This window comes from Propithecus coquereli, unplaced genomic scaffold (assembly GCF_000956105.1).
Source record: "Propithecus coquereli isolate 6110/MARCELLA unplaced genomic scaffold, Pcoq_1.0 Scaffold442, whole genome shotgun sequence".
Classification (NCBI taxonomy): Eukaryota; Metazoa; Chordata; class Mammalia; order Primates; family Indriidae; genus Propithecus; species Propithecus coquereli.
Genome location: NW_012150197.1, coordinates 210,058 through 218,504, shown reverse-complemented (window position 1 = coordinate 218,504; position 8,447 = coordinate 210,058).

Below are 8,447 nucleotides of genomic sequence, written 5' to 3'. Positions count from 1 at the left end.
CTGGCTGCCCGGCCCGCCTCCTGGTAGGCTGGTCCCCTCTACGGGCTGCCCAGGCTCTGTCCTGCTGCTCCTGTGCCTGGCCTGACGATGCTCTGCTGGGCCCTCCTGACCACTCTCTTCTGGCTCCCAAACCTCGCAGCCTCTGGGCAGGCTCACCTCCCTCTCTCTGCCTTCATGCCACCCCGCCCGTCTCTTTACATGACCAGAGAGCACACAGAGCTTACACCTATGTTCCTGAGGGCCCTCCCATTCCTAACACTCAACTCCTGCCACTTGCCTGTCGGCGTCCAGCAGAGCTCCCCACGCTCACCGTCTCACAGGTATCGAGACAGGGCTTGCTCTTGTTCATACCTTGGTTCATGCAGCTGTGGCCACCTCCTGGGGGGCCGTGGTGTGAGCCCCCTTCCCCCATATCCCCTCTGCAGGGCCAGCCCGAGGGTGAGCCTGAGCTGGGAGGGCCTCAGGTGGAAGGAAGTCCCAGCCCTGCCCAGTCACCGTGACACTCACCCCCATGAGACAACAGGCACCAGGCGGATGGAGACCAGAGTCTTAGGGCACATGTTCCCTTTGCTCAGCAACACACACTTTGAGGACATCAGCATTAGTAAGCATGTGTTAGTGTGAATGCATACATGTGGCATGTACATGTGCTTAGGTGAGTATGCATGTGCACACGTGTGAATGGTACATGCATGTACAAAGATATGCGAACATGTGTTCACGTGAATGGCATGCATATGTTCATGCACACGCACACATACATGTGTGCATTGCACACACAATGTACCCATGTGTGTAAATGTGCATACATGTGTGAATGTGTGAGTGGTTTTCGCATGTTCACATGTAGGTTTTGGTGCATATGTAAATGTATAAGTGCATATAAATGGTGTATATGTACGTGTGTGAGTGGAGTGTATGTGTATTCGTGTATGTGTGTATGCATGTGCTCATGTGCATGTCTGTATATGCATGTGCTTCTGAGTGTATAGGGTGTGAGTGGTGTACATGTATGTATGCATATACATGCATGGTACATGTGTATGTGCCCACAAACGTTTGCATGTGTGCAGTGTGCATGTGTATCCATATGTGTATATATTTGAGTGGTACATGTGCACACACGTGTGCATATAGGTGTGTTCACGTGTGTACATGTGCATTGTGTACCTATGAGTGTGTGTGTAGTGGGTTTGCACAGAGGCCTCAGGCTGAGTCTGATGGGGGTTCCTGCTAGCTCTGGAGAGGGGAGGCTGGGGACGTGTCATCAGAGCGTGGTGACAGGGCTGATGAGACTGGGTGGCGTGTGCTCAGGGATCTCCTGCTCTGCCCTCCTCTACTGCAGCCAGTCACAGACCTGGACACCTGGCTTGGGGGGATGCTGGATTGCAGTTGGCTGCGTGTGCTTGTACGTGTATGTGCATATACATGTGTTGCACGTGTTGTATGCACTGTGTCTGGCTGTGAGCACAGGCAGCTACTTTGGGGTGTATTTGGGGGCCCCCTGGAGGCACTGAAGGTGCAGTGACAAAGCAGGTGCCCAGGAGTCTGAGCTCGGAGCTGACTGTTTGCCTGGGTCAGCCCGGATTTTTCTACCTGGAAGTGAGAAGATGGGAAAGAGGAATATCTGGGGCCTGTCTCTTAGGTCCCCAGGAGCCCAGGGACAGTAAGGAGGCCCAGGCTTTGGTTTCTGATCTCCGTGGGAGTGACTGAGCAATATCCCGGGGTCCTTTCCAGGCTCCCTCAGTACAGAGAAATCGGCTGAGCACTTCCAGTGGGTTTAAAGTGTCCTGGCGGGGGTGGGGTAGGATGGGGCAGGGGGGAGGGGACACCAGGGCCCCTCCCCCATGGCGGACTTACTCCCAGGGAAGGGAAAGACTGGGTCCGGCGTAGGGCCTAGGAGCGGGGAGACTAAATTCTGAACACTGTGAGATTAACACCAGAAGCCCCCAAGGCTTTGGGTCTCTGCCGTGCCCAGGCTGGTCAGTCATGACCCCGCCCCTGCGGCCGCCTGCGGGGGGGGGGCGGCAGAGGTGCGGTGGGATGAGCGAGAGTAACAGGGCTGTGCAGGGCCAGTGGCCTACGGCAGCACTGCCGGGGGACAGCGAGGCTCTCCTGGAGCTGCTGTCCACAGGCTTTGGGAGCAGGACTGGTCTCTTTTGGGCTAAGCCCCGGTATTTTGTAATAATTGGTATGCTTGTTGGAGGAGGGGGGTCAAGAAGGAAATCATAGACTTTAGGGTTTGGGGGCTCGAGCACTAATTGGAGAAACAAAACCCTAATGACCGCGTTCTATCTGGAACGGATGAGGGTCACCCACACCCACTCCTTCCCAGGTGCTTCCTGGCCCCGCCAGGCCCCTTTGCAGGTCTCCCGGCTGGTGGTGGAACAGACCTGTCACAGTCACGTTGAGCTGTGGTGCACAGAGGGCTGTGGGATCTGGCATTGCCCCCATGACCCCCGTCGGCACTGGGCCTGGCACGGTGGGGGCTGATGGCTCCCGGGTTCCACCCGTGTAAGGGAGACTGAACACCTGGTCTCATCCCACACCAGCCCCACCTATGTCCCCTCCTGGGGTTGGACACGCCCTGGTGTGAGGTTGGCCCCTTCTCCCTGAGTCCACCAGCTCCGACCCCAGAGCAGGGGCTCAGCTGGGCCTGGGTCGGGAGACAGACGGCCACTCTGGCTGGGGCACTGGGCAGCTGAGGGCCTTCGGCCCTGCCTTGGGTGTCTGCTTGGGTTGGGGGATGGGCTGCTGCTTCCTGGGCAGAAACCCCTCCCAACCCCCCAAGACTCTGTTTTCAATCAGTTCAATTAGTACAACTTTAAAGCAATTAGGGAGAGTTAGTGGCCAGACTGCTGCGGGCAGACACTGACTGCCACGAATGCCCCCCTTCCTCACCCTGTCCCCCTTTCTCCCCCAGGCAGAGTGCCCCTCCCCCAGCCTGATGGCTGCTGTGGGCCGGGGGGTGTCTAGGCCTTGCGCCCTTCACTGGTCACTCGGCTCTTTCTCCTAAAGATCCAGCCCAGGCCTTCTCTCAAGGCTGAAGAGGGGAGGGTGGGCAGTCCAGGGGAGAGACTGAGGCAGGGGCCCTGGACTGGGAGGGTGGGAGGTCCAGCATCGCCCGAGGCCCAGGCCGGGGCCTGCTTTGAGGAGGAGACAGAAGGTGGGTGTGGGCTGGATGCGGGTGAGGATGCTGTGCACATCCAGGGCACGGGGCAGTGGTGTGGCCTGGCTGCTCCTCTGCCCTCCACAGCCCCAGTGCTGGTGAGGGCTGGCGCCCCCCTCTGGAGGAGGCCTCGCACAGCAGGGAGGGTGGCAGGGAGATCTCGGGCTGCTGTGCATCCAAGGCCTTCTGAGCCAGCTCTCGGGGTGGAGGAGGAGACCCCCTTGGTGCCGCCCACCCCGGCCCCTCCCTGGGTGCTTTGTGGGAGGGCGTCAGGCGTGTGTCTGCGTCGAGGGTGCCGGGGAGGTGTGGGGCCGAGTCTGCATACGGAGCCCTTTGTGAGGGGACCCCATTTCCCAGCTGTGCCCCTCCCCACCCCCAGCCTCTGAAGGCCGTTCTCAGAGCCTCCTCCGACACCCCCGCCCGCCGACCATCAGTGGTGCCAACCCCTGCCCTTTCTGGCACGTTCTCTGATGTGAACTAAAATAAAATCTTAAGCCCCCCAGCCGACTGAACAGACCCCCTCTTGGCCAAGGGGACCCTCCCAAGAAAAAGCCCTTAAAGCCAAGTTGCCAGCCATGCGGAGAAGGGAGGTCAGACAGGCCTGGTTATGCCCCGTCGCTTTTGGAGTTATTTTTTGTAACAATAAGATACAAAATCATTAACAAGCCCGAGGCCATGTAAGACAGAGGCTAAACCACACCTGCAGGTCATCAGTTTACTTAACAGATCACGTGAGTCTGGGTTTATGCCTGGCGTACGTCCAGCGGCGGGTCTCTGATCAACAGCGCCTTACCTTAAACCATTCCAGTCCTTTAGACAAAGCTTCACTTCTTTAACCAGTTGCAAATCAAGGGATCTTTACACCCACCTACAACCTGTGAGCCCCTGCTCCGAGATGTCCTGCCTTTTTGGGCCAGACCCATGTATGCCTTCCATGTACTGGTTTATGACTTCACGTGTAATTCCTGTGTCCCTGACGTGTAGAAAACCAAACCGCGACCCAAGCACTGCTGGGCACCTGGCACGGCCGCCCACGCAGCCTTGCCCGTGCCGGGTGCTGGACAGACGGTGACTCACCTACTTGTGCAGTGCCAGCTGTGACGAGGACCACCAGAAGAGCTCCACGGAGGCTGACGCCTCGTCCGGAAGCTTCCCAGAGTGGCTTAGCAGGAGAATGCTGGGGAAGGAGATGGTAGGGAAGGGTGGGAGCCGGGAGGGAGGGGAGCAGAGAGGCGGAGGTCTGAGGCCTATGTGTTGTCCTGAAGTGACCGGGCCACGGGCACAGGATGGGGCGGTGCCCGCTGCTGGGCGGGGCTGGGAGGCCCCACCTGTGACCTTAACTCTAACCCACGCAGGGGTCTTCGCCGGGCCCACCACGCCTGGCCCAAGCCCATGCCCTGTGTCCCCCCTGAGAAGCGGGCGTCTGCACATGGGGGTCCCCTGGGGAGGGGACGCGGAGGGGTGCGCGGTGGCCTGGGCCTCAGACTTGGGGTCTCACACCCCGCACAGTTCTGTTAGAAACAGTCCGTTGGCAGCATTGCTGAGGACTACACGCTCTCCACTCCGAGCGCAAAGCTGTCAGACGCCCCCACCAGAGGGACGTCATCTCAGACCTGGGGCAGGTGAGCATCCTCTTCCCGCTGAGGACATTCAGCCTCACCAAAACCTCTTCTGACCCTGAGCACTAGCTCTGCTCCTGGGCTTGGGGTGTGGGTCTGCTTCCCTGGCCACTTTCTGTCCCCTGCTCCCCAGCTCTGCGGAGGGATGCTACACACACAGGACGAGATGGGAGGAGAGGGGATCTCAGAGAGTGCGTCATGGCCGGGACGTTCTCTCCCTGGCGCTGGCTGTTCCCGTCTCAGCGAGGCGCAAAGTGACAGTGTCCCTGCTGCGGCCAGCGCTGCAAAGGCCTGTGGGAGCGGGGGCTGCGCGTGGCCCACTTTGAGGACGGCTGGGTGGTCTGAGGGGGAGTATGGGGCAGCGTGACGGGCCCCAGGCTGAGAGGGAGGTGAAGACGGTGGGTGCGGGCCCAGGTTGGTCCATGTCTGGGCGCCCGCTCGCTGGACAGCAGCTGACGGGGGCTTTCTTGTGGGTGAGGGGCTAGAACTGACACTCCCGCGCGTCCTCAGCCCCAGTCCCCGTCACGGGGGCAAGGATAGCGTGTGCACACATACTCAGTGGCGTGCACGCAGACGTGCGTAGAAACATGCATGCACAGACCCACGCTGCAGACAGGCACGTGCACCTACGGATGCACGCACACGCAGATGTGCACGCCCAGACACGCGCGTACAGACGCAGCCCTTCTGCTGCCTGCCTCAGGCTGGGCCATTCTGGTGACTGCTGCCCTTTCTCCCTGTCTGGTGCCTTGAGGCTAAGAGCCCAGAGGACAAGAGCTTGCTCTCTGGAGGCAGAAGGCCGGGGTTCAAATCCTGTTCTGTGGATTGGGGACATGGAATCTCACAAGTTGCTGGAGGGATGGGGGCCCCGAAGCATGGCGGCATGTGGGGCTGGGATCAGCTCTGGGGCCCGGGTGTGGCCTGGAGGATCTCGTCTGTGCTGTGGTGGGGTTGCCTCCCCCAGGCAGGCTGCGGGGCTGGGCTCACACAGAGAGTGGCTGCTGGGATTCCCTCCCTACACCCAGGCCTACAACACCCACGGTGCTTTTGTGAGACCTTCCGGTTGAGAAGCCCGGTGACTGTGCACAGAGGGTCAGACCTGAGGAGGCTGGGAGGAGTCCCAGTGAGTTGAGAGCTTTCACCTCTGAGCCCTGGTCCAAGGACAGGGTCTGCTGACCTGTGGCTGGGGTTGGGGTCTCCACCCCTGGGATTGGGGCTGATCCGGGCAGGGCCAGCTCTGTCTTCTCACCCCCGCTGGGCAGCTTCTTGCTGAAAGAGGCCCCTACTGTTCCCATCCTAAGGACTCCAGCCCAAGAGGGCAGAGTCCTCACGGGACAGATGACACAGTGGCCATACACACCCTGTGCCCTGGGAGCTCAGGGTGGTGAGAGTGCAGGAGTGAGAGGAGGGGAGAGGGGAGGAGCTGAGGGGAGAATGCCCAGGTAAGACCCTTGCTGAGACCCAGGTGACGCTGAGCTGGGGGTCCCAGGAAATCTAGAGTGGTCAGAACTTGAGCGGGGGCCTCTGCTTCGAGGTGTATCCTGTGCAGGGGCACAGAGACCAGGGGGCTCACCCGGGAGGCCAGGAGACTCCCCGACGCCAGGGAATTCTGCGTCCTCCTTATTCAGGTCACATGGTCATTCACTCAAGACCCACACGCATGCCCTGTGTGGAGGCCACGGAGCAGGGTCCACATTTCAGAGCAGCGAGGGCACCGTGGACCGTGGGCAATTGTGGCATAGGTGGGAGACTTGTGTGGTCATGTGTGTCCAGCCCTGTGTGCACTTGTCTGCACACACAGCCCATGGATGTGTGTCTTCCCCTGTGTGTCTGGTGTGCACATACCGTTGCATGTGTGAGTGCACGTCTGGTCTTCTGTCTGCCAGCATGCACACGTGTGTGTCTAGTCCCCTGTGTAGCTGTGTTGCACACATCGTCTGCAGGTGTGTGTGTGTGTCTTTCCCCGTGTCTTTGGTATGCATACATTGCACACACGTGTGTGTTTCAGTCCCATGTTCCTGGCGTGCACATGTTGCATGTGGGCCTTTGTTGGTAGCTCTTGCCTTGGTGTCCATCAGATGACGCTGTGACATGCCAGGTGGCCTTCCAGCATCGCATTCTGCCTGGGCTGGTGCAGGACAGGGCTGAGGACTTTGCGTGGCAGTGATGTGCACCCGTGTGGCCCGATTTCCGACTAGGCCACACGTGCGTGCCCCTCAGCAAAGCTGCGTAACCTCTCTGAGCCCAGGAAACAGGTGACGCCGGTCTTACTCTCGGGGGGTGACGATGCCCTGGGACAGCGTGTGCCGGATGGTGCCCATCCGTGGCCCCTGCGCTCTCTCCCGCCTGCTGCTCTTTCACGCAAACCTAGACGGGCCCAATGCAGGCGTCCAAGGAGACTTTGCCGCTGCACGAGTGGACGGGTCGACTCCACGCCGTGGCTGCCGGGCCCCGGCCACAGCGGACCGTGCTCCAAGCATCGTGTTCCTCAGCCAAGCAGCTCCTCCTTCAGAGCTGGGGTTTCCAGGCTCCGGGTGAGGGTTTGCACCCCTTCCCGGTGACCTTGCTCTTCCCTCCAGGTGGGGGCCGGCACAGCTGTCGCCCCAGGTCCCCTCCTCCCTGCCCTTCTCTCTAGCACCCTGCTCAGGTCTGCTTGGCTCCGCCCCCTGCCCCCCATCCCCCGTGGGATTTGCATGCAGGTGCCCTGGGCAGCGGAAGTGGTGGGGTGGGGCCTGCAGCCCCCGCCTGTGAGGCCAAGCAGAGGCCTGGGTGGTGGGCTTCACGCCCCTGCTGTGCCCCTGGGGCTTCCACCTGCTCCGGCACCAGTTGGGGGAGGTGGGCTCTCAGGTTTGCGGCTTCTGGGGAGTCCTTGCTCTGCCGTCATCTCTCCCGGAACCTTGGCCAGTTTAGGCCCTGTGTGAGGAAGAGCTGACGCCCTCGTGTGCTGCTGGATGGAGAGGGCGGGTGTCCCGGCTGGGTCTGCATGTTGGGGTCGGGTCGTGGCAGCTGCAGGAGGACCCTCTGGCCCAGGCCACCCGAGGCCTCCCACGAAGACCTCTGGGCTCCCTCCAGACGGATTCACGCCCAGGCAGGGCGGACGGTGAGGCTCACGGGGCACCACGCGCCTGCACTGAGTCCCCCAGTAGCCCGCGAGGTCCACCTGGCACACGTCACTGCCTCCCTGCAGCTGGGGAGCCCTGTGGACGGGAAGCGTCCCGTTCTCCTGCTGCCTCGGTGAACGCTGGGGAAGGTCCAGGCTGCAGCTCCCACCTCCCAGCCAGCCCGGCCCCCTTCCTGTAGCCTCCCCCACCCCCAGCCTGTGTTTTCGCCTCCCCTCTCTCCGCCAGACTCAGGGACGCCTGGCGTGTGGGTTTGGCGTTGGTGCTGTTGTTTGGGGCTCTGTGGGTGGGGGGTGGGGTCAGGTGGCGCTAGGCACCGTGGACTGTTACACCGGAGGCTCAGGGTGAGCCACACCACGTCCACACCCAGGGACCGCCCCTCTGCCCTGCCCTCCTCCCACCCACGGGAGAGGCGTGAGGCTGGGCCTGCCTTGAGGTCAGGGCTGTCCACGGGCCTGACACAGCCTCGCCCAGCAGACTCAGCACTCTGGGTTTTGTGTGTCTGTGTGTGGTGTGCATGTGTGTATTTGTGTGGTGTGT